We start from the raw sequence: 27,615 nt of genomic DNA on the forward strand, positions 1-27,615 counted from the left end.
AGTATTGTAATGATGGTAATGCTTGCAGTGGTGGTAATGATGACAACCGACCGTAATTGACAAAAGAAAGCAATAATGTTAACCTACGCGGTCTAAGATCAAGCATGTCTGAAATATGGTAGAAATATTTTGATGCTGGTTTGTCTGAACTACTCCAGCGGTTTCTGAACACGTATTCCTCTTTGAATGCATTATATCTAATTTTGATTATCACTCTATCTTCTGTAAAGTTTAGGGCTCGCAACTATGTCATAGTTCCAGGAAAATAGACATGAAACATACCAAATTATTAAGGACGTGCCACTTAAGGATGTAAGTATCCACATCAAATGCAGAATAAATCTGTTATGACCATGAGTGGCAAACAAAACCAATTATTTAGCCCATTGAGAAACCTGACGAGTAGAAATAACCAATGTGGAAGTAGACTCCAAGCTCTTATGAGGATTGTCATCTCAGTGTAATAATCTCGTTTGATCCTCTCGGTCGAGTTGTTATTGGGTATACTGGGATGAGTGTGCTAAGCTTTAATTAAAATTAGCTTCTATTGCCTATTCACCCAGGGAATTTGGTCGAGATATGTTGATGTTGATACGGGAATCTTCTATTTAAAATCAGATATCAGTTTACTGATTCTTGTAATACAAAGCTGAATGTAGAATGTTTCTTAAAAATATTATGCGACAGGTAAATATTGAAATTCGACGTTCAACTTATATCTTTAGTTATACACTTGTATATTGTATTCAATAATAGATTATTCTGCAGAATTCTGACGTTAATAGATATGCAGAACAAATATTTAGATTTTAGCTGCTTTTATACATAAACGATTATTACATGTGCAGCCGCATTCTAATGAAAATGAAATAATGTATATGATTAAAAAAGTAAGAAAATCGTCATTAGTAAGGTTTGCGATGGAAACAAAGCAAATAGGGAATAAGATAAGAGAAAAGGTCAAGCTAATGAGAACATAAGAAACAGTTTCAATATCTCAGTGGATTGCCTATATTTTTATTTGCAATAATTCACGTAAAGTGACTAGTTGGACTATTTTGACGAGTTTGATTGAGAAAGTGTTCAGAGATATATGTTCCTGGCGAGGGTATTTTACTCCAAGCGCATATTTTATAATCACGAAAACGAAAATAGAAATTCGATGCTTCGGTTATTTTATAGACTTTATCTCAATTCCTCTAAGACAGGTAAATTAAAGCTTAGATAGCTACTGTTTGGAAGCAGTATACAGGCAGCTATGGGGTGGTGGACGTGTGATGACGGACCTTACCTTAAGGCTATTGTTTGCTGTTACATGAGTAGTCAAAAGAGAGTTATTCACCTGGCGTTAATCAACAGGCGTTATTCACCACTGGCGTTATTCAACTGACATTTCTCACCATGCGTTATTCACCATGCGTTATTCACCATGCGTTATTCACAGGCGTTATTCACAAAGGGTTATGCACCTGGCGTTATTCACCAAGCGTTATTCACTTGGCGTTATTCATAAAGCGTTATTCACCTGGCGTTATTCGCCTAGAGTTATTCACCTGGCGTTATTCATAAAGCGTTATTCACCTAGAGTTATTCACGCGTTATTCTTCAGGCGTTATTCACCGTCGACCATTTTTGATTGGTTTAACGTCATATTAACAACCGTATCAGGCTTAAGAGGTAGAAGTAGGTCGGAGTAGCCGGCAAAATACTACCGACCAGTTGACAGCACCAGGGTGATCGGGTGGTGTAGTGGTTAAGCCGCTCGCCTTTCACCTATGACAGCACCTGTGGTCGTGACATATTCGAAGGAATTCCAGGTGGTTGGTTTTCTTTTAATGAAAACATGTAGTAAGAGATAGTTAACATAAGTCATAGAAATATGTAAGTTTTTACTTATCCTGATCTATTTTAGGATTGGTAGCAATAAAGCATAAGCAGAGTTTGATATCAACATTATTAATCCTTTAAGATGGCGACACACTTGCATAAACATAACCAATTTGTGCCTTCAGACCTGTTATAAAATACCTTTAAACTCCAACATCGGAGAACAGAGATTTATTCGTAGCTATTCTTACAACTGTATCTAATCTTATTAGCAATTTTCCCAATATAAATTGTACTGTTGTTGCCCTGGCAACAGTGACGACTGCGTGTGTATTGTGTTTGGTATGTAAGGTAGATGCTTATGGTGGCGACAGACAAAGAGTGGTCTTTTCTTGGACAGGCTTAACATATACGTAAACTAAGGCTCGAGTGGTCGACATGCTTAACATATACGTAAACTAAAGGCTCGAGTGGTCGACATGCTTAACATATACGTAAACTAAGGAAAGGCTCGAGTGGTCGACATCTTAACATATACGTAAACTAAGGCTCGAGTGGTCGACATGCTTAACATAACGTAAACATATACGTAACAAGGCTCGAGTGGTCGACATGCTTAACATATACGTAAACTAAGGCTCGAGTGGTCGCAATAGGCTCGAGTGGTCGACATCTAACATATACGTAAAAAAGGCTCGAGTGGTCGACATGCTTAACATATACGTAAACTAAAGGCTCGAGTGGTCGACATGCTTAACATATACGTAAACTAAAGGCTCGAGTGGTCGACATGACTCTTAACATATACGTAAACTAAAGGCTCGAGTGTCGACAGTGCTTAACATATACGTAACTAAGTCGAGTGTCGACATGCTTAACATATACGTAAACTAAGGCTCGAGTGGTCGACATGCTTAACATATACGTAAACAAAAGGCTCGAGTGGTCGACATGCTTAACATATACGTAAACTAAAGGCTCGAGTGGTCGACATGCTTAACATATACGTAAACTAAGGCTCGAGTGGTCGACATGCTTAACATATACGTAAACTAAGGCTCGAGTGGTCGACATGCTTAACATATACGTAAACTAAGGCTCGAGTGGTCGACATACTGGGCTATATTGTTACACAACACCACGTTCTCTAAAACCAACGTTGTTATTACTAATCCAGGATAAGCTTTATACCTAATTATTATAATCCACATACTGTACATTGTAACCAAGGAAACAAAAACAAAAGGCACATTAATTCATTCATTAAAGTGCTTGGTTATGTTCTCTATACAAAACGTTTCTTATTTTCATTTTTGAATGAAAATAAATCCATGTGCGAACTAACGTGACGCTACCCAAAATGGAACGTTTTTAAAACATGTTATACAGAATTATCAGTTTACAGTCTAAACTAACCAAAACTGTGCCGAACACTAATTAAGATGCCAAATAATAACTGTGACAATTTCTTTTTCTGTCCAGTTGCATATTATCTGTATTTAATAATGAAAATAATGGAATCGTAAAAATATTTATAAATATATAAACTGTTGACAAGTAACTATATCATTAAATTAAAACTGAAGGCATTTATTTGTGGAATAACAAGAAAGAAATCTGGATTCAAGCACACGCTAGAATTTTTTTACAATTATCTTCAAAAAGTGTTCCAATTTGGGTAGCGTCACGTTATATATGTATTAACATATTTTTAAAACACATTGAAACGTGGTTTCCTAAAACGACTTTTGTTGTTGAAGCAACTCAATGTACATTACAAAACATCACTAAGAGACAACACGTTGCGAAGAATCGTAACTAAATAGTAAATTTCAGTGTCACTGATCACATGGATGTGTTGGCCTATGAAGTAGATAATGAAATTGTCACCAACACTTCTGGTAAAGATTGGTCAATTAAAAAGCACAACACGATGTCGATGTATGACTCCACAAATGTTAGCTCTAATTTGTGGAGAACGTTTCAAGAGAATGTTTCCGTGTGTGATACAGATCAATAAGTTCGATTCCCAGGACAACCGCCCACCTTAAGCTATAGCAAATTACAGAGTATGGGAGGAGTAGTGTGCGACACAGCATCTCAACCTCACAGCAATATGTATATACAGGAAACAGTACAGTATTGAAAACATTTGTTGATTCTTGTAAACAGTGATATTCTCATGAGGATTTTTTTTTGTCAATATTTGACATTAAATGTTTTCTCGTAGAAACCAAAATGCGTTTCTGTCACTGTGACAGTATATTAGATATGATATAAAAACCTACATGCTACGCAGTAAAAATGAACTGGGGTTAATAACAAATTCAACTGAAACATTTTTCGCTTTGACTTCACCCTCAAATTTAGTCTGAAAATTATCACATTATTTATATTTAATGAATACCTGCTTTCAGTAAAATTAGTAGTGATGATTGAGTTTAAACCGAACATATTATAGTTTTGATCATTGCGCCATTTTAATATGCACAAATCACGCAGGGTGATAAACCTGTGAATATTATTTTCTGTTTTTAGTTAATAAATAAGGATTGACAATTACCGCTTAAGCATTTAATGCATTTTATTATCTGGATTTGACGTACAAATCAAAAGTAATTTTACGGTCACACCTAACTTCAAATAGAAAGATAAAACTACCTTCTGTTTTAACAATTAAGCCCTGTTATTGACATTTACAACCACGTGGAACTCGTAAAACGGTTTGCTTTTTCTTTTATAACTTTTCCTTGAAATTTCGAGTTCATGTTATTTGTTTAGTCGACATACAATCGGTGCATATTTGATTGTTATTTCCATCTGTTCGTGTGCAAAAGCAATTTGTTTTTTAATTAAAAAAGTAATTGTCTCACCGATCCTCCAAGGCATAGCTAGTTAATGGTATGATTAACGCTTGGTGGTGATCCTTCAGCCAGACACGGAGGACAAACCCAGTCGATAGCTTCCATAGGTATCACGACTATACGTAGTCCTATATTAAAAATGATCTCTCTCGTCCTAAAGGTTGATTCAGTTAGATAGGACATACACAATATAAACAAACGAAACAGACCATTTTTGCCAATTTTCCAATCCACGAAAACAAGAGAGATTAAAAAACCCCACCGATAACAGAACTGAAAACAAAAAATCCTTTATCGATAATTAAGGTAAAATATAACCAAATAATTTTGAACCTAAATCTCAATCTGAATTTCCGAATTCATATCATGGTTATCTAGGAATAATTACCTGTCAGAAACATTTTTTTTTTCGAAATTCATAATTAGCCAGCCAATCTACGGCCAGGTTAAAATTCTAACCTGGGCTCAATCTTGTATACACAGGGTCCATTTCGAAGGTCCTTTTTCAATTTAGTTAGTTGTTCCCCTTATTCCCTTTCAATATACCGAACAAATGGTTATTTATGCTGCTCAAAATGTTCGCGTTTATATGTAAGAACAAGAGAATTTTCGAAATAAAAAATTGATCAACGAAACTATGAAACTTATTGAAACAATATTTGAACGACGGATGATATCGCCGATGCTGAAAATGGTCATTTCTTGATCTTTTTATCAATTTGTAAACCATCCAAAGTAACAGGTTTCATCATTTGGCTCGAATTATATTAATGCTAATCTCAAAACACATTGTCTTTGACTCACTGGATGGTATTACCATGGGTTTAAGGACGATGCCTCAGATATTTATGCACGTTTGGTCTTAAATCATCCTAACGGCCTTGCATCACAAGTACTTTTTTCCAAGAACATGCAATATATTTTGATCCTGATCTTCTGCACAGTAATCAAGGCAATTAACCATGTGTTCTTGGGTCATTTGCAAGTCGTGTCTGTATTATGCATACAGTTCTTGAAATAACCTTCACAAAAAGTGTGTCAATGAAAAAATACCTTAAAGTGTTTTATGTTAAGATGGTGAGTTCACTGTGAATCCTAATATTTCCCATTGAAATAGGTATGTTATTATTTTTTATTGTGCTTTTGTTGTATATGATTGACCCCTTATCTATTTAATACATATAAATGATTAGTTAGTCGGATCGATTCCTTTAGGGGCGGCGGTGGCCGAGTGGCTTAGATGTCTCGACATATTACCACAAGCCCTCCACCTCTGTGTCGCGAGTTCGAATCGCAAGTGGGAAGTTGCCAGATACTAACGGCTGTTCGGTGGTTTTTCTCCTCGTACTCCGGCTTTCCTCCACCAACAAACCTAGTACGTTCTTACGCGACCCTAGCTGTTTATAGGACGTTAAACTAATAACACCCAAACCCAGATTCCTTTAGAAAACATCGCCATGACAGACTATCAATCTCCTATAGTCAATACTGATATAACAATATGGTGCTTCATCATTGTGATGACAATCCAATAAAGTCATATATCAATTGTGTTCCGATGCCATTTTTAATTGAAAGGTTTAATCTGAATGGTGAATGGAGTAAAGGTCATCGCCTACGTGTAATCAAAAGACAAAATGGAATGCTTTTTGAAAGGGTTGTTGTCCCCTCTTCTATTTAACGTTTTGTATTTTCTTTTCTTTTACGATATATAAGGTTTCAAGTAATCAAAAACAGCTCTTATATCACCATTACAACAAGGAAACCTTCAAATGATGATATCATTGTATTTTGATTCTCTCATAGCCAATGGATACTTATTGTCACAAAAAACATCATACCATATTTTGATATATCAGAAGCTACTTAATGACATGGACAAAAACCTCTTGCAAGCCTGTGCTATGTTTCATCGCAATTCAATGTTAAATTGTACGAAATAATTTTCTCGGTGGAGGGAGATTATATGTAAATACTATGATATATCTTACGTATAGGAAACTTAGGATAGAATTGGAAATGTTTGTGAAAATTTTCAACGTGCTCAAAGTCATTAAATTAACACCATTCAGTCTTCTCGTAGGATTCGTTGACTTGAAATCCACAACATTGGAATAAACTCATGATCAAAAGAGATGAAGAGACTTATTCTTGGTCGAAGCAATTACACTCTTCTAGATATAAAAAAATCCTTTGTTGTCTTAGGTTTAATGTATTACGAAGCCTAAACATCGATCTCCAAATAGATTAGATTGTGTTTTTCTTCGACCTGCTAATTTGATATAAAGGGAGGCGAGTTCGCAACTTATTGCAGATTTATAGCTAAATGTCTGGGATACAATATTAAATGGAATAATTTAATACATCCAATAGCTTAGAACGTAATTTGGCAATTATTTGATGTGACTATCATGATAAATTCGATTTAATTTTCTCGCTGCAACACCTCAGAAAAAGGTAGGATGCAAAACGAACATTTAAGAACTGAGTTGCTAACCTCTATTATTGCCTAATAGTTATTAGTATTCAAAGGTGGAATACACTAACAGTATATGTTTTATTCCTGATTGATCCAAACGGTGAACAGCTGTAAGTTTGATCTTATTTCATTTAAAGATACTCCATCGCTGACAGAGCATAAATGATATTCATTATTTGAACAATAATTGGTGTTCAATCGTGTATATATATGTCTAATTAGCACAGAAAATAATATACAATGATTTATTTTGCCTTTAGTGCATGCGCAATCAGTACTTCATTCCATATAGGATATAGTGCCACGGAATTTTTTCGGGATGCAATAAATTATTTTTCATACTTTTAAATTTAATTAAAATTAGAAGCTCAAACTTTTCAATTGTGGTAATGGTGTAAAGTAATTAACGTTTGTAACTTTTGAAAATGCTTAATCGTCCGCTCCTGTTTTTGATAGTGAAAAAATACCATTTGTCAGCGGTGGAGCATCTTTAAATAAGGTTCAATCTTAAATTTGCTCTATTTAAATGCAACCACTTACATCCTTCATTTTGCTAAACGAAGAACAACACAAGGATGACTACAAATTCAAATAAATGTCAAATCTCTGATTCTATTCTGTTTCCAATTATTTCAACAAAATGAAATATAAAGGAAAGGAAGTTATATATCGATTAAAAGTTTCATGGAGCAGTGGAAATATTTTTCTCCACAAAATTGTGTATATTATTGTTAAGCAGGATGTCCGCGATTACAGGTCACTTTCAATGCTACGCAGAATACATCTAATTACATATTACTAATCTTTAAGCACTTTTTCCCCTTTATATTTTATACCTTAATGAACTACCTGTAAGGGTGATACTGATCTTGAAGCCATTATATCCTCTTTTTTTCTTTTTTATATTGTTAATGCTGCAAGTTTGAAAAATATAGTTCCTTGTTACACTTCCTGTGACAAGCATAATTTTACACGGTAACGATCTTTGTAGACGAAACCTTGCAATTATATTTGACATTTGTGCTTGATTGAAAGATTTATGACTTTCTTTCAGAAACAAATACTGATCTTTGTTCCAGTATTTTAAAAATAGAAGTGATTATTTTCATTTTGCCTTTATTGTAGTTATTTTTTATCTGTCTTCGCCAAAAAAAAAAGATTGTTGAAATGTAATGTAATCACTTTTTGATTTTTTCCCTTTTTTTCCTTTTGAGTTCCTGAAATTTAGTCAATATCCAGTTTGTAACAGAGATTTTGAGATAATATAAAAACGGATTGCATGATTACCAAACGGGAGACGTTATGTAACATTTACAGGGAAGTTCCTGGAACGACTCACTGTCACAGAATCTCTCCAACCCATTATCAGGACGAGATACTCTTCGTATTGTAGTCAGATCAATTTCAAACTAAAGGGCGTCATTAATGTTGAATTTCCTCTGGTGTCTGTTTCATACTCACCGGTCCGTGATATGTGCATTTGTAATTATCAGATTAAATTTACCCATAGATAGTCGTCAATGGTTTGATCAAAGGATAGCTGTCGTCGAGGTGGCATTCTTAAGAGAGAATCTACGATTATCAACCTTTTAGTGATTCGAGCAGAACATGTAAACACATGCTACATCAACATGACCACCCTTGAACCAATGTTTATGTAATGTCCAACGATCTAGAACAGATATCGTGTATATAGTTTGTATCTTACTGATACTTATAGTATAGTAGAAGTGTATTTCTGTCATATATATCTGCGATTGTTTTATCTGATACCCGAGTTGAGATAGAGTTAAGTTAATAACTCAAAATGTTTAAATAACAACTAGAAACTAAGAAATCGAATGTCATAACAGAACAAAAAAAAAAAAAAAAAAAACTGAATCAAGTAAACTATTTACATTTTATTTCATCCATGCTGTTGTTTTAAAATATTTCTTTTTTTAAAACATTAAACTTTAATAGTTAAAATAAAACGTTTTTCAAAGTATGTTGTTGTGAAATGAATTGCTATTTTAATTCACTCAATAAAGCCAATTATAGCTAATTACGTCATTGCATTACCTTGGTTATGTTTTAGCGCTTCTTAGTTACGGATTATATCAGGTATATTAGAACTTTCTAATGACGTCACAGTGATTGTGTTTTAGCCTTCTGTTTAAAAGTATGATTGTTCGCTATAAATCAGACTGTTAATGACGTCATTCTGTTCTTCAGCGGTGTGTAGATGAAAAAAATGTATTAATTGTAATAAAATCTCATCTAATGACGTCATTTAATGTTCCAGCGGTCTGTAAATGCAGATTGTAATAAAATAAATATTACCAGCTGTGATAAAATAGCTTCTAATGACGTCACTTTATGTTTCAGCGGTCTGTAGATGAGGATGGTGTCAGCTGTCGTTCTGGGTATCATATGCGGGGTCACAGGGGTCGTTGTCGCCACTGTCATCGTCGTTATATGCCGTATGTACAAACGGAAGTATCGCCACCGGACATGTGTTCCACCCTGTGGCTATGACGCAGTGGGCGACTACAAGCCCCCTTCGCTAATGTCAATATCCTCAGGATCTCAGGTGAGACTGGTATAAATACAAAACCTATAATGTTCTGATACAGCCTACAGAAAAACGTAACAAAAACCCAAACAAACAAAAAGAAAGAAACGTGATTTTTATTGTTCAGTAATGAGACACTCAACAAACTGTACGTTCGTCGTGAACCGCGCGTTTTTGTAGTCAAATAACTATCATGATCTTCAGGTGAAATATTTGTTTATCGGAGAAAAGACTCAGATTAACATATATTATCATGACCCAATACTGAAAGATATATGCAGTTATACTAGAAACATATTGATTGTGCTAATATAATGAGAGGGCGGAGAGTGCAGGAATTGGTAACTACCGAAGGATGGAAAAAAATCTGATTTCAGCTGTTTTATAATGTATAATGATGACAGAAGTCACAGGTGCGTCCTCTAGCTGTTAGGTTAGGATAGCAATATTCCTTGGTGCGTGTATATCAAATAATCATGTTGGAGTCGGGGGATGAACTAACAAAAGTATGGCAAGCATATGGGTCTCCTATATGCTAGCGCTGAAGCCGATGGCATTCTATTTCAGAAGTAATCAACCGATCGTCTAGAGTCACATGTGCAATGTAAGACAATCTTATTTGTTTTGGAATTGAAATCCCTTTTTGATTGCTGTTTTGTTGGGGTTCATTGTAAATTGTTGCCCTTCGAAAAGGAAGATTGACACTTAACGATTGACTTTCAAAGTTGGATAGTTAACACCAAAGTGCAAGACTAACGAGACGGTCTGTGATAGATGATACATTTCATAGCAAGGGTTTGTCATTATTGTCTATTGTCAGGGATAATTATCTAGACGACAAACGCAATCTCCGACACAGTAGTTCATCAGCATCTTTACACCAAATACGACCCAGTAGTCTGATCCGGCTTGTTAGCGTGAAGCCAGGCAAGTTGCCCGGATTATTACCGACAGGAAATACACAAACAAAGCTGTTCTTCCATCCCTGAAAACCGTTATCCAAGAAGCTCTTCGTATTCCTGCACACGGACACACAAAGTCATAATATATAACGAGGAATCACCATCGAAAATGAAACTTTATAACATAAAAATATTATAAGTGATGGAAAATTTTCGATCTAACTTATCTAGGTCAACATATTCATTGCATATACAAAGATTGAATAAACGATCTCTAAAAGCATTTTTAGACTGAAAACAAACAAAGAGATTCTTCCTTTCTCGGCAAGCACAACGTAGGCGTTTCTTACACGGAAAAAACTATTTTTACTTAAATCAATATGTAAGGCTTAAATACTGAAAACAAAACTGTCAAATCAAAATCACTATTGTATGTCTGACACAGAAATCATTAAACTGTACACATAGAAGCTTATCTATGGAAGGTTGCGAATTGATTAAAAGACATTGCACGAACTTCGTTAAACGTCGCTGCACTATACGACCGTCTTCCTTGTCATGTTGGCATTGTATTGTTCTTGCCTTGTACTTGATTGTGGTTTTCTGGTCCTTGCTCATACAACATAAAAAATACCGCCTTTTGAGTATGCTTCTTTCAAGTATGTTACAGTAGCGCAATAAAATATGCCAATGAATTTTAGGAAGATGTAATGTTAATATTCTCTCAATGCAAGACATATTGGTTTTGCATTCGTGTCTGGAATACTTCCGCCAGTATATTACGGAGATAAAATAGACCATGTGTCAGCATGTACAAATTAATTCGGTCAAGGTCTCTATATTTTCATCCTAATACACATTTCAAATCTTTTCCCCGCAAGTAATTCCACGCCTAAGCTCTCCAATAAACGCTATATATAAAATCAGTCTGATACAGTGTTAAATGATGAGATCCGGAAAAATCCATAAAGCCATAATCCCCCTTTTGTTTGATAATCTTGTTAATCCCTACCAAAGCCTTTAGATAAATGGTTACTGCCCTTACTTTGGATATATTCTCCGGCACATACGTACCTAATGGGATACGTGGTCATGGCAAATACATAATAATGTCCATCCATATATTCGTTTTAGTAAGAATGCTTTCATTGTACATTATCTAGAAACATGTTCTTGGAATCAATAGCATAATTGACTTGAATAACCACAACTTTATCTAAAAAAGGAAATACGCTTAATGTATCTGGTGAAAAACTATTTTTACACTGCTAAAATAAAATGAATAACGACTGCGTATTGCTACAGAAGCTGCCTTGGTACGTTGCATTATAGAAGTGTTATAATAAGCATAGATTTGTTTTCTTTTCTCGTGTCTTTATTAGTAGCCTATACATCTGTTGCCTCCATTCAACACTCCTTAGGTAAAGTGGTATATATCAGCTCGGTATATGGGGAGTAGGATTTATTTCTAGGCGACAAAACAGCTACACTAAAAACCGTAGTGCGGATAAACCGCCTATACACACCAGCGGTGTGCGCTAGGGCCAAATGACGTCACGGTATTAATCCTAGAAGATATGTCTGTGATCTGTCTGTGATGGTCATGGGGGTGTGTCTCAACAGACTCCTGTATGGTATAACTGAGGAGGATGTTCATGTCCTAACGGACCACAGGGTCCTCGTGAATTACACGCGACAGGAGGTAAGGACAACCCCCAAAAAAGGTCACCGCTGTGCGGGGTATACCTGATCTGGTTCAACATATATGATGATGTAGACGTGGCATGAATTCGTATTGGAAACAGATTAGGTATTCTAAGCTGTCTGTGTTATAAACATGTTCAGGATTTAGTCCGGGCCACAGACGGCGGTGTACAATCTAGGAAACAATAATCAGAAAAGTCTATTCGTGCTGAAACGTACGGCGGAGATAATTAGCCGAAACACCTTAGGAAGATAGTAAAGCAAATGCAAGTTCGTTATAAGTAAAGTATAATTCTCTGTTAGACAGTTGTTCGGTATCAATTATTATCATTCACATGTTTAAAGGGTAGATATGACATATTGTTATCTCGATATCGAAATAGACAATTATTGAAATAATATTTCAATATTTGAACTTGCATATCGTTATGGTTTCCAGGACGTGCAGCTGACAAAAGAACACCGTGCCATCCAGCCCAGGTCAACCTCCATCACCTCTCGGGCCAGTATCTCTACCATTCGCGCGGAAGCATACGGAGTGACACCCTGACCGAAGAAACAAGCAGTATCAGTGCGCGGAGCGATACAAGTGTAGATAGCTGCATATTTGATCCTTCATTTGGTAAGCCTAAATACTCTGTGATGATTAATGATAGTTTTGATTAGTTGATTAAGCTTAGCATCCCCTTTACAGCTAAAGTTGTTTAGGGACGACCTGGCCCCGATTTCTCGAAACAACCTCAAGTCATAAAGTGACTTAAACTTCAGTCGTAAACTGACTTAAACAACATTCATAACCTGACTTAAACTTAAGTCATACAAAGACTTAAAATTAAGTCATACATTGACTTCAGTTTAAGTCATAAACTGACTTTAACTTAAGTCATACACTGACTTAAGTCATATATTTTCAGATAAGTTACATCAGGTGAAAATCTTAAGTTTTGACTTAAGTCTGCACTTTGGTTTCGAGAAATCGAAAAAGCCGTACAAAATGTGATGTATGTATGAATATCCGTATGTTTCGGGAGGCTGTAGTATATTAGTACTGTGACGCCTTGTACTAGGGGGTATCTGGCTCTTTTTATAGTGCTATATCACTGAAGCATGCGTAGAAGACGCCGAACAGCATCGTGATTTTTGTGTATTTCTGTTGAGAATGCGTTGTCTTTTACCGCTTCAAAGTTCCAAAGTTTATTCATCAGACTTATCACCTCGATGAAGCTTTCTTGTTTTTCACAAATGTTCTATTTTCCATTGTTCAGTTTGAAGAAGCAAACGCAACGAACATCTTATCTTTCATGTGATTCTATCGAGAAGTCACCTTGCTGGTCTATTAGCACTCTGGTCAGGAATTTCGGTTAGGATAACATCTTTGCCGTGTCAGATATAGTTTTTTGAAAAAAGTATGTACGGTTATAAACAGAAGATGCCTTTGGGCTCAATTAAAATAATACTTTAAACAATGCCAGATTTAAGTACCGATTGTATCAAATTAAAAATCGTCGATTCGCTATCAACAGAACCATTGCTAAACACAAAGTACTGGAGTAAAGGGATCTTTGAAACAGACAAAACATGGTTGGACCAACAAAGCACGTGCGATTAAACGTGATGATTTACTATATTTATTGAAAACTGCTACCAGCTAATTTGCACACGCTTAGCAACATAACTTGGTACAGAATGTGATAATTGCCATGTTTTTGTTACGAAATGTGGCTGACCCCGCTAACAGCCTTTCCATATATAAACATACAGACCAGGTGCGACAGATTATTCTTGTTTGAACTTTCGTGTGTGATGCTGGTGTTGTTCAAAGTCTGTGATGCATTCTGCTCTAGGTGCGATCCGTCCCGACCTGTATCCGCGGAAGGATGCCGTTCTTCAACAGTCGTCGGTGGACCAAAATCTTGGAAGGCTTCATATCCGTCTTAAGTACGACTTCCGGACATCTGACGTCATCATTCACCTCATTGAAGGTAACTTGTAGTATTTTACATTACTTACAGTGTCTGTGACGTTAGCTTTTCCACATAGCCACAAAGTGCAATATAAGATGAAACTATAGTTCTACGTCCATTATTCGCTATTTTGTCGAAAAGAAATATATTGACTAGTTTGATTACAAAGGTATATTATAACCTCCGTATGAAAATATTAATTTATGTGAAAACCAGAGAGAGAGACATACAATGAGAATGGTACTTTTAGGAGTATAGTTCTAAAAACAATTCAGTAAGCACGCATGGTGATAGCATTTTAATCAAGGCGTGGACTTTAAAAAAAAATATAATTCAAATAAAATGTAAGTTTAAGGTTTATACCACTTTACCGACTAATAATGGTGCTCTTTGGCATTGTTTCCAGCTCAAGACTTAATATCTACCGATCAAAAGGACCTAGAAGGTGGAAGTTTTGGTGATCCTTATGTCCGATTAGCGATTTTACCGGAAGTGGACGAACGCATCCGCCAATCTTCTGTGAAACGGAAAACGTGTAATCCGTTTTATAATGAATATTTTAAGTTCCCACTAACAATAGATGACGTGAGGGATAAGACGTTAGTGTTTCACATTTATGACTACGATAAGTTTTCACGACACAAGATCATCGGGGAAGTACAAGTAGACTTGAGGAAGGTGGATGTCACTAACAGCGTGGAAATGTGGTGTGATATCAACAGGCATCATAAGGTAAATAATTCTCATTTTTGTCATTGGAATAATATGATATGTTTTAATCTAAATGGTTTATATCATGACATTGTAATGTATGGACAATTATTGAGAAAGCGTTCGCCATCAGTAAATAGGCGTGAAATAGGTGTGGGATCCTTAATATGCATGTTCTTTGGATATGACGATTTATGAAATAAATCATTAAAGTTATTTTACTAAAACTGATCAGCAAACATATTAATTCGAAATGGGTGCAATCCAATCGCTGACATAGAATATTTAATGAACATTTTAAGATGTTTCCTATTCTGTATTTGCATATTACAGAGTTATCTGCCAAACAGGTAGGTATTGATTGTGACATCATGTATTTGCTAGCGTAACGTCATACTTTTCGTAGAAAACGACGTGAATTGTGCCTACAAAATAATGACGTCACAATAGATACCTACCCACAAGGGAGCTAACTCCGTAACATGTAAAGACGGAATTACATGCATGTGTTTATAAACATAAATGGACATAATTCAATGTCAAAACAGAATACGTATAATCTCCGCCATCAGTCATGAACATCCTTACCATATCAATAATAAAATACGGCAGTTGCTGTGTAGTTTCTGTCTTTCTTAGTAAATCGAGAAAATTTATGAAAAGAATAGCCACTACCTACCTACCTATACCTTCAAAATACGTGACTCTATAAGGATATCTGTGTAAGCGTAATTATTTTCAGTTAGACTTTAAGCAGATGCTGATTTCTATAGAATATGGAAAGAAAGAAATAGTTGAAGACAAAGAGAGTCGGGACAACTTAACCTGACGAATGTATTTGTTTATTCCATGTCTCTGTTTATTACCATATAATTGACAGTAGAAAAAAAATGACGAGTGAGGCGGTAACAGGAATAAACAATATCTGTCTTATTCCTGGAAAATAAGTAATGTGACCCACATGACAGCTGCCGGCATTCTGTCGGCACATTCGTTTGTTATGTCCTGACCGATTTTAGCTTGGCCATAATTGCGACGATACGCCCTGTGTCGGACTGTCGTGCGCTTCCGGTTTGGCTTGTGTCCTCTGTCAAATGACCGTGTGATTACTGGTGTTGGCTTGAATCTAGTTGTTACCTGTCAGTCTTATAGGCTTGAAAAGGTTAGAGGATCTGTACAGAAAGCAAAGCAGAGGAAAATCAATGATGATCACATAGACCGGCTTTTTATACCGCATTGCTTTATTGTAACGAGAAAACCGTACATCGCTTAGAGCAGATGACATCCACAACGATCAATACCGTTATCATAAGCAATGCATTGACCTTTTTACAGAATATAGGCAAAGGTAGTTTCCATTACAGCTGGGTTTTCAATATCTTGAAAATTATATAATCGCTGGTATTCATATTCTAGTATCCATACGCAAAAAAGAACACATAATTTTAGTCTTTGACACATATTTAATGTGTTTAATTTTGGCGTTTTCATGACAAGCGCAAAATGAGCCAAATGTGACCACATCTAAAATATCCCAATTTACGGTAATAAGATATTTTCTTCAAAATATAACTAATCCATTTCAAAGTATAAACAGTGGCGAAAGGATAACGAGAAGTAGCACAATATTATATATATGATTAAGTATGGTAAATTTCAAATATCAAAAAAATCAAAAGGCGCAATGTCCTTATTTACCTTATTAACAAATAGAATATAAGCTTTGTATTGCTCAAAGGGACACAACACCTCATTGCAAATACATAGAAATGAAAATAGGCCCACTAAGTTTTATAATTATACATAACATTATACGTCTAATCATTATTAGTTACCTGGTTAAGATTAAAAACTAAGTTTGAAGCACCAATGCTTAAATGACGGTCTACTCGCATAAAAATGCCAAGCAGATTCATCTTTGTTATCACGGAAACCGTACTGCAAACATTTTTGATTGACATATTTCTCAATGTGTTATGACGATGCGCGAGACAGCTACGTCGACAGCAATGCAGTTTAGTCGAAAGAGAACTATTTCACGTACCGCGTAATACCTGATATATTGGTGATGGAACGACCTCAAAAGATGATATCCCATGCTAACGTCATTTCAGCGGGAATATTACAAAGAGATACGTTCCATCGCTACTTGAGATACTAGGTCCGCACAAGCGTTATCGGGTATATCACGTGGTACGTGAATTTAGTCTCATTGTCAATTACAATGCAATTGCTCGTAAAAACGAAACATAATTGTACTTACGAGCACAAACTAGTTATAAGAGTTTGATCTAACCAAACGATCAGGTTATTATTGGTACGGTTAGGTAATTGACGGTGCGGTTAGGTAATTAGCTGTTGGTAATTTACTGACAATCCATGTTTGATATGTTCTAACAGAGTGTTGTGTTATTTTTCAGTGTACAGGTGGTGACTATGGCGAGGTTCTGCTATCACTGAGTTATCTACCGACAGCAGAGCGGCTCACTGTTGTTGTTATGAAAGCCAAAGAGCTCCGCATGACGAACGTGGGAGGTTCCTCTGGTAGGTCTATCTCTCAGCTTATATCGAGATATAGATATCCTTATATACTGAAGAGATTTGTAAAAAATGCCGCATATTAGTTTGTCATTGGGGAAGTACGGCGGCGTAATAGGGCCACTACAAAATTTTATTTTATCTTGTACATTTAAGTTATTATCTTGTACGTACAAGTTAGTATATTGTACGTACAACTTAGTATATTGTACGTACAACTTAGTATCTTGTACGTACAACTTAGTATCTTGTACGTACAAGATAGTATCTTGTACGTACAACTTAGTATCTTGTGCGTACAAGATAGTATCTTGTACGTACAAGATAGTATCTTGTACGTACAACTTAGTATCTTGTACGTACAACTTAGTATCTTGTACGTACAAGTTAGTATCTTGTACGTACAACTTAGTATCTTGTACGTACAAGTTAGTATCTTGTACGTACAAGTTAGTATCTTGTACGTACAACTTAGTATCTTGTACGTACAAGATAGTATCTTGTACGTACAAGTTACTATCTTGTACGTACAAGTTACTATCTTGTACGTACAAGTTACTATCTTGTACGTACAACTTATAGTATCGTGTACGTACAAGATAGTATCTTGTACGTACAAGTTAGTATCTTGTACGTACAACTTAGTATCTTGTACGTACAAGTTATTATCTTGTACGTACAACTTAGTATCTTGTACGTACAAGTTAGTATCTTGTACGTACAAGTTATTATCTTGTACGTACACTTTAGTATCTTGCACGTACAAGATACTACAAGATAGTATCTTGTACGTACAAGTTATTATCTTGTACTACAAGTTACTATCTTGTACGTACAAGTTACTATCTTGTACGTACAAGTTACTATCTTGTACGTACAACTTATAGTATCTTGTACGTACAAGATAGTATCTTGTACGTACAACTTAGTATCTTGAACATACAAGTTTAGTTGAACTGCTGTTCATCACCGCAGAATTGAGTCACCCGCCTGATATTTTTTCGTAATTAAAGATAATCGGTCTACTTTGCATTGCTTCAAGCACGATCACAGGTTTATTAACTTATTTGACAATATTAAAAATATAAATATATATTAATGAGAACAATATCTTTTTCACAATCGTAATTTGAAATTGCCGGATTACGAGTTGAAACTGTATAGTCACTTGCATTATTTTGAAACTGACACTGTATAGTTCCTTTCGAGAAAAATGTATAGTCGTTTGTTTTTATAGATAAGATATATTTACTGATAAATTGGATATGATACATCTCCGATGAATGATAAGTTTTATCTATTAAAAAGAGGAGCAAACAAATTCGTAATTTTCTTCAGTAATAAAAGTTAAATACTTCACAATGGTGCCATTATTGGAAATGTTTGAGCATTTATTTTACTTAATTCGAATGAGTTACTGATTGCACAGACAACAAAAGCAAAACAAATTATTTCATATGTGTTTTTGTGTTTATAGACATATATACACACATCAATTAGTGTCCAAATGATGATCATAGTAAATACTTTGTTATAAACATTTACATATATGTGTTCGGAAACTTATCACAGCATTACAACTCCACAACATGTCGCAAGGTATTCTTTTCTCCCTTTGGCTTAAACAAAGTTAACATAATATACGTATAGCTTCATGCGATGCCATTGTGACAGTAAACCAGCCACAGCCTTTAATACCGAGAGTTTCAACATTATACTAATAAATCTTTATGTAAAATCGAGATGTTATCTCCTGCGAGTGAGTTTTTTTCTCGCGCCTCTAAGATATAACAAAACCCATCTATACGAGTTCAGAGTGTAAAATTACCCCGTCTTGGGCCTCCTGGTTCAAAGCCGATTAACCATTTCATCTGCGCTTCGATTTCAGTCATTCCGCGTAAAACTATAGTTCGGTTATATCAAAGAAAAACGATGATCAATCGGTACATATTGTTTTCATAATTAAAAACAACAACCAAACAATGCATGGTAAACGACTGAATGCATCATATTTCTAAATAGTATGGCGACCATTTCTCCACGACCCGGCTGCGGTATTCGTAAGATATGACTTGGTTAGCGCTGAAGTAGTTCTCTGCATAACTCATGGCCGCAGAACTCTATCTTAACCAACTTATATTTTTGTATGATCAGTTCGGTTTTACGAATACATAGTACTCTACGATTTGCTGTATCCGGAATGATTACAGAGTATTATAAAATAGACTCCAAGCCGTAAATAATAGTATAAAGAATTTTTTTATTAAACTGAGGACTAGTCATCATACATGGAGTTAAAATATGTTTGATAAGATACTGCTCCATATATTCATGTATGCTCTCAGAGGATAAGAGCGTAACTCTTGAAACTATGAGTCTTTTCCTGGAGATTCTCGAAATACCTGGACTCATCTCCTCCAGAGGCTAAGATGACGCACAATCGGTTGAAACTTATGAGAGAGAGTCTTTTCATAAGATGGTCTGTCATAAAATAAATATATACCAATGAGATAACTTTCAGATGAGATCTAGAGAGAAAAGCGCGCACATCCTGGAACTTGTTGAGTATTCGCATTTTACCTTTATAGACCATAATTATCCAGAGAAATAAATACAATTAGTCAATCACGATAGTGGTCTTATCACTTTTACCAGAACTCTCATTCCATAGTAAATATTATACTTAGTCAAAATATAGAGGGACTACGAAGAGCCGTACTCTGTATATTAGTGGTTAGTGTCTTAATCACCTGTTTAGAGAGTAATTAAAACGTATACCAACATATTAGTTCTGGGCGCTTATTATCGATTCGGACGAGAGTTGTGAAACCGCTTCAGAGCAAGGAGTAACCGCTAGGTACGGTGAAACAGAAGTGGCGAGGCCCTGTGCTCAACCCTATTTATAACCTTTGGGCCTCGGGCGAGGCTAGGCCGCCCGCTGATTGGCTGAAAAGCCTCGGTTGGCACTGTCTCACCACCCGAGACCTTACGCAAAGGAACTATAATATAATCCCTCCGATACTATCTTGTACGTACAAGATACTAAGTTGTACATACAAGATACTAAGTTGTACGTACAAGATACTATCTTGTACGTACAAGATACTAACTTGTACGTACAAGATACTAAGTTGTACGTACAAGATACTATCTTGTACGTACAAGATACTAAGTTGTACGTACAAGATACTAACTTCTACGTACAAGATAATAACTTGTACGTTTCTACGTACAAGATAATAACTTGTACGTACAAGATACTAACTTGTACTTACAAGATACTATCTTGTACGTACAATATACTAACTTGTACGTACATGATAATAACTTGTACGTACAAGATAAATACAACTTTGTAGTGGACTTAATACGCCGCCGTAGGGAAGGGTTAGGTGTCTTACATTGTATTTATTACTCTGGGGTTTCAAAGGGATTGACATTCATGCTGACAATTTACAGTTTGCATATTCATTCTATTTATGGTCAATCAACAATTATTACCACACGGCGTTGAGCGCAGCATAAGGGTATGTTTGCGTGGTATGTTTATTTATTAATGTTTACACAATATGCCTAGCTTTAGCCAACTGTAAACAACTACTAGGCATCTCCAGGAGATCACCCACATGGTCAGATGAAATAGTTACATAGAGTTGTATAATTAGTTTAATTTTTCGGAAAATCTTTGATCCATGAATGCCCAAATTCATTATTGCGCTCATCGTTTTTCAAATTTATGATTAATAATAATTCATAACTCTTTATCTATGGAAATCGTGGTCAAGATACTGTACAAACACCAAGTTCAAAAAGTCATTGTGAATGCAGGGTTTAGTGGAAGAACAATCAGATGGAAACTTTCTCTTATATTTAGTATACCACAGTAACCAGAATCATCAAAAGGCCAGAAAACGTGCGAATAAGCTTAAAAATGAAATGACCATTGCTATGTACCAGTAGTTTAGCATAATAATGTTACATAATTGTAGCAATGTCTATGAGTCGTTTCATCACGATTAAAATGTCTTTTGTGTTTGATCAAAACTAACCGAATTGTTAGTACACTGTATAAGGGGACTAATCCATGTACCCTGTGATTCCCGATAACGTGTGTGCGGGACTAGTTTCTCCAGTGGTGATGGAATGCAACTCTTTGTAATTTTTCCCGCTGAAATGGCGTTTGCGCGGGATACTAACTCTAAAAGATGCTTCACCGCTGACAAATGGTAATTTTTCACTATCAAAAACAGGAGCAAATTATTTAGTATTTTTCTTCATTTACAAAACTTACTTACTTTACACCATTTCCACCATTGAAAAGTTTGAGCTTCTAATTTTACTTTAAGTTAAATATATAAGAAATGATTGATTGCATCCCGAAAAAATTCCGTGACACTGTATCTTATATGGAATGAAGTAAAGATTGCGCATACACCAAAAGCAAAAAAAAAAAAAATCATATTATGTTATTTTTGTGTTAATTAGGCATGTATATACACGATTAAACACCAATTATTGTTCAAATGATGAATATCATTTATGCTCTGTCGGCGATGGAGCATCTTTAACGTCATTCCATCACCTATAAAAACAATTGTCCGACACAAACGCTTTCAGGTATCACGTTGTACGTGGTACATGGATTAGTCTCATTTGCTTCGAAAAATGAATAATGAAAAATAAAAGTCATACTTTAGTTCTTTATTAAATAATGGTAGGACAACTTGTTTAAAGTTGTACGAGACATAATTATGATTTTTAAAAACTTATACGCCATAATGCGCTGTCGTGTAATCATCGCTGCCACAGAATGACTTGCGGCAACACAAATTGCATAAATAGAGGATTTGGTAATTTTATATACTGTCCGAAATAAGTACATGTAACTTAGAGTAAAGTGCATGGAAGTTATGGAAACACGGTTAATGATTTTCTTTGTCGAGGTCGATTTCACTGTTGTTGTCATAGACACTTACCAAGTACTTCCGGTATCATTTATCGAACGAGATAACATGGTTGTTTTTTTTATTGATATTTCATAAAATTATTTGCAAACTACCTTGGTTACTTTAATTTAATATAAAAGGATATCGCCTTTCATTTTATGTTGCTGCACCGAAGTACATTAATATTTGTGGTAAATATAGAATTTTACACCTCAAGCAGATAATTCCAAATTTCCCTTAAATATTATATTATAAGACTCTTTCATACGTGGATATGAAGGATAGGGATATTCTACCCGAGGGTCACAAAATGTTGTTAAAGCCGAGGCTCGCCGAGGATTGTACAACAGGTTGTGATCCCGAAGGTAGAATATCCCTACCCTTCATATCCACATATGAAAGAGTATTTTTCTCTCATACCTAGACGTTTTATTGCAATGCAGTAACTTCTATCACTTTCCGCCGTTTTGAAATAAATTCCAGAAAACACGCGACTGCAAGTAAATTCTCCATACATGAAAATTGTGTGATATTTTAAACTCAAAATCAAATGCGTTGTTTGTATCTTTTACAGTAAATGTAGCCTACTTTCTGAAAAGAATTGTCAAAATTGCACCTAGAAAATAGTAATTTTGTTGACGCTGTGACGTCAAGAGGCTTTATTGCATGGGTAGCCATGCAATACAGCCGCAGGCGGCATGAATACACGTGTAGGTATGAGAGAAATATACATATATGTATAAGGTGCAAAAGTAGTTATCCTGGTAGTAAATGATAAGACAATATTTGAAACGACAGCTACATATTATATGCCATAGCAAAATATGTAAATAAGGATTTGTTTTTCACGACACTTTCAGAACAGATCCTGAAAGCAACACCTTAATTGTAGTTTCCAATGACCTACAATGATAATATCAAACATCGTCACCGGAACGGTCTTATAACGCCTGTCCTTTATACCGAGTATTATATTCCCTAACGGTCGATTACGGCCAATTTTCACGTTATTGTATACGCCTTTTTACGTCTCCAGCCGAGAATAGTTAGCCCATTATATATTTAAATATCAGAAATACCTCTGAATTGCCCGTCAACTGGCTTTAATGACAGTGGCAAATATTAACGGCTTGTTTGGGATAAATGCACGTTGTACCTGTGCACGACAGAATCACACACCGTGGTTTGATTTTATGTTCCTTAGTTTTTGTTTAACGGCATTCTAACTACTGCAATCACGTAGGGCATGTCTGTTCGTATCGGAAGTCGAGGGTTACAATGGAAAAAACCTGTTAACTATATACGTGTGTATGGCTGTTATCAAAGCTCGGACGCATAGCCTAGTAAGCTCCTGCTAACCAATCAAAGCGAAAGGAAGGATTATAAATTGAAATGATCAAATGTATATTAGAACACACAAGTAAGGTCCAGGGGCAGTTGAAGAATCTCACACACTCATTATTCAAGAATAGTGTAGCCTCTAAAATCTTTTTTTGGCTTTGATGGGGGAGGAAAATCGGAGTACTTAGAGAAAACCCTCAAAAGAATAGCTTACAAACTTTTTACAAAGTTTTCTGGAGATAATCTTTTTGGGGATCATTTACATACTGTTAACATATACTAATTGCACTGTTGTACTACTACACTATGTTATTTTCCAATACTGTACTAATGCTTCATTGTTTTGAATATTGACAGATGCGTACATCCGTGTGAGTCTGACAGTTGAAGGAAAGAAAGTAAAGAGAAAGAAGACCACCGTCAAGCGTAACACCACATGTCCTGTCTGGAATGAGGCTCTCGCCTTTAATGTTCCCGCCGAATTACTGCCGAAAGTGAGTCTAGAGGTCGCTGTTATGGACCACCATGACCTTATAGGCCATGGCGATATCGTGGGAAGGTGCATCATAGGTCCTGATAAGGATGGCCAAGAGGGCAAACATTGGAACGACATGATGCAAAATCACCGCAAGTCAATGGCGATGTGGCATCATCTCCACAAAAGATGAACGGGAGACGCCATAAGATGTTGCTCCTGCGTTTTGCAAAAACCCTTTTCGGTCAAACGATACAGATTTAGCTCATTTATTTGTGTTGTGGCTGTATAAACATGAAAATAATGCACAATGAATGTCAACGTTGTGTGTCGATATTTGTGTTAACACGCAATATGAACATTCGGTGTAACTTACGCAAACGTATGCGATCATATATGGTCATAAATCCCGCAACAGTTCCTTTGTTGACTAAGAATTATACCATTGTGACTTGCCTTGAATATCACTTAAAATCGGATTTAATAACAGGGGATTACTTCCGTTACTTCCTGTATCACTGAAAGTATTTAATTCAATGACTGAAAGAGGACACTCAGACTTTAGACGGGACGCGATATTTCATCTACGATGTATACTGACGATCGAGGTAGCATACATACTACATCATGGGTTACCATTTCAGAATATTGATGATCAGCTCATTTTTATAAGAGACGGTTTGTAATATAAAAAGCTGTTTGTGGACAATATAGGGCAATACATGATTCCATTTATGACATCTATGAAAGCTTCACTTTAATGGCATAAATATATTTTCAATAAATATTAACAAATTATTTCCTGTTGGTGTTTAATGATGAATGAGTTTAACGGAAATAAAGTATGACTTCGCCAAATAGTCTCTTTGTTTCTTTTAAAGGTAAACATTTTTCAAATCACTGAACGAATAGTTTTTTCACGGTATCCTTACATATATGGTTTATTCTAATTGCAATAATAATACATGTGACGTTTTCGGACACAAATTAGCACTTAGTCAAACGATGAAAAATATCCACAAACAATTATGTATTTGTCCTTATAAGAATATATTTAACATAGATTAGTTTGATTTCTAGTATTATCTTAATCAATATTGTGGGATATGTTTGTACCTAAAACATTATGATGCGAACTCCAAAAAGGAAGACATTTATTATGATGGTTATTATTTATATTTGGGGAGTGTGGAGAAAATTAGAAAAGATATTATCTACTTATGGGGACATGATTGAAACAGTTGTAACATGGAGAAACTGAGAAGAAAAAATACTAAATATAGACATACAAAAACGTTTCATGTATTTTTTTTTATAAAACTTGTTGTATAAGGTGTTTCGAGAAAGTACGCGTTGTTAGCTTTATCGAATACAACATAAAATGTAGATCAAATCAAAGTAAAGTCATTCCCTTGGCGGAAACGATGAAATGATATTGAACATTTACATAATCATCCTTAATAATTAACATTGTCTTACACTAGCCTTTAATTTGACCTTTTATATGGACGCCAAATTATATTACGTAATAACAGAGCCACTCATATCAAACCAGCTAGGACATGGATTAGTAAATATCTCAAGTCTAATGAAATGTGTCTGTTACTCAGAACAATGACTATCCTTCAGATATTTTTTCAGTAAGATAAATATGTCAAAATCAAATAATCTCGACAGTTATTATTCAGGTTTCAGGTGATCGTTACAGGTTTTACATGTAATAACGCCGTTAACGCATGTAACTGTTTCCCTGCTAATCAATGCGTATTGTTCTTTCTTTGTCTTAGTCACGATTTTACGTTTGACATTACAGTGGCATTTCCTTAGCGCATGCGCATGGACACTTTTATGTAGATAAAACGTTTATCATATCTGGTGATGACGCATGGGAATAATGTCGACTATTTTTTGTCTATTTTTAGGAATACTTAATGTTCATATAAAGTTGTTCAATGCAAATCCTGCATTCGTTTTCATCTATCATTTGTCCTTTTGTTACAGATAACCATAGACAATTTATAAACAGAAAAAGTTCTTTCTCCTGTAATATCTTATTTATATTTATTTATTTATTCATATTGTGTTTTCTAAGATAAATTTCTTTATATCTTTTGACATGATAATCCGTAGTTGAGATCACTATTGTCAAACAGATATACCATTTTGTTCCTAAAAAACATGCATTCTAAAGGTTATTGCCATCAACGTGGAAACATTCGAACCAGCAGTCTTAGAATGCTAAATAATAAGTAAATAATAAACTTAATTTGATCTATTGATACACTAACAATATACATGAATAATACTCGTAATTCGTTTGCAAGTCTTTCATCATGAATGACAAACTTATTAAATGCCATTTACATTATCCGATTCAACCGTCCATACCTAGACGAGCATTGAGGCATGAGATGCACGAAACAGTAATTTAAAGGCCAGTCTAATTCAGTGTTTCAATGATACAACATTTTGTTATCCTTTATTTGAAGTGAAACATTCCATTGATCATTGATTAACAAGACAGGCCGGCAAAACTATGTTATGTATTCATGTACATCCTTGCTCGGATTAACCGTATATAAGGCCCGATCCTAATTTACCTTGCGTACGTGACATTATATTAGAGAAACCCACAGTTTACTGAAAGCATTTCTCGATTCAGATTCTGTAATTATTCGCAGGAATATCAAAAGCGTTACTCTCTTATTTGTGAGGTATGGCCCGCCTATCTGGTCGTTAGCACAAATCCGGCGCTAATAATGCTAATTAGTGATCGTTCTATTACCAAGGGGTTGATCGAACGTGTGAACAGCGTATTTAGAAATAATATGCGGTTCGCGTTACGGGTAAACGTGATAATACAACGTAAACCTACATTGAAGATTATGTTAGTTGTACATTAACACTCAAACAAGATACAACGGCATTCGTTCATACAACCATTGACGTTATTCATGGGAACAGGATCTAGATGTACCTCCTGCGATCTCCTGGAATAGAAAAGGCGAGTTTTATATCATATTCCAGAAAACTTCATCGTTACCAGTGTGAACAAATTATATCTAAATGAGGGTTGGGCGAAGATAATTCATCAGTTAGATCGTCAGTTGAATAATTATCTGTTTTATTGTCAATGTATATGAAGTCCATACAAACCATTACATATCGTAGTCCATTAAATTCCTAAAAAGCAAGTCGATCTGACTGTTGCGAGGCTTATCCAACATGCCCATAATATCATGATATTTGGAATACAGGGTTGTAGTGTTCAGACACCAAACAGAAAACGCAAGGTAGCTTATACAAATGG

At 35.3% G+C, this 27,615-nt stretch overlaps 1 pseudogene; it reads left to right on the top strand.

Annotated features, from left to right (window-relative positions):
• Positions 1-25,163, top strand: part of LOC138328252 (synaptotagmin-10-like) — a 34,801-nt pseudogene extending 9,638 nt beyond the window's left edge.
• Positions 25,164-27,615: the final 2,452 nt, after the last annotated feature.

The sequence above is a fragment of the Argopecten irradians genome, chromosome 1 (genome assembly GCF_041381155.1).
Source record: "Argopecten irradians isolate NY chromosome 1, Ai_NY, whole genome shotgun sequence".
In the NCBI taxonomy this organism is placed as follows: Eukaryota; Metazoa; Mollusca; class Bivalvia; order Pectinida; family Pectinidae; genus Argopecten; species Argopecten irradians.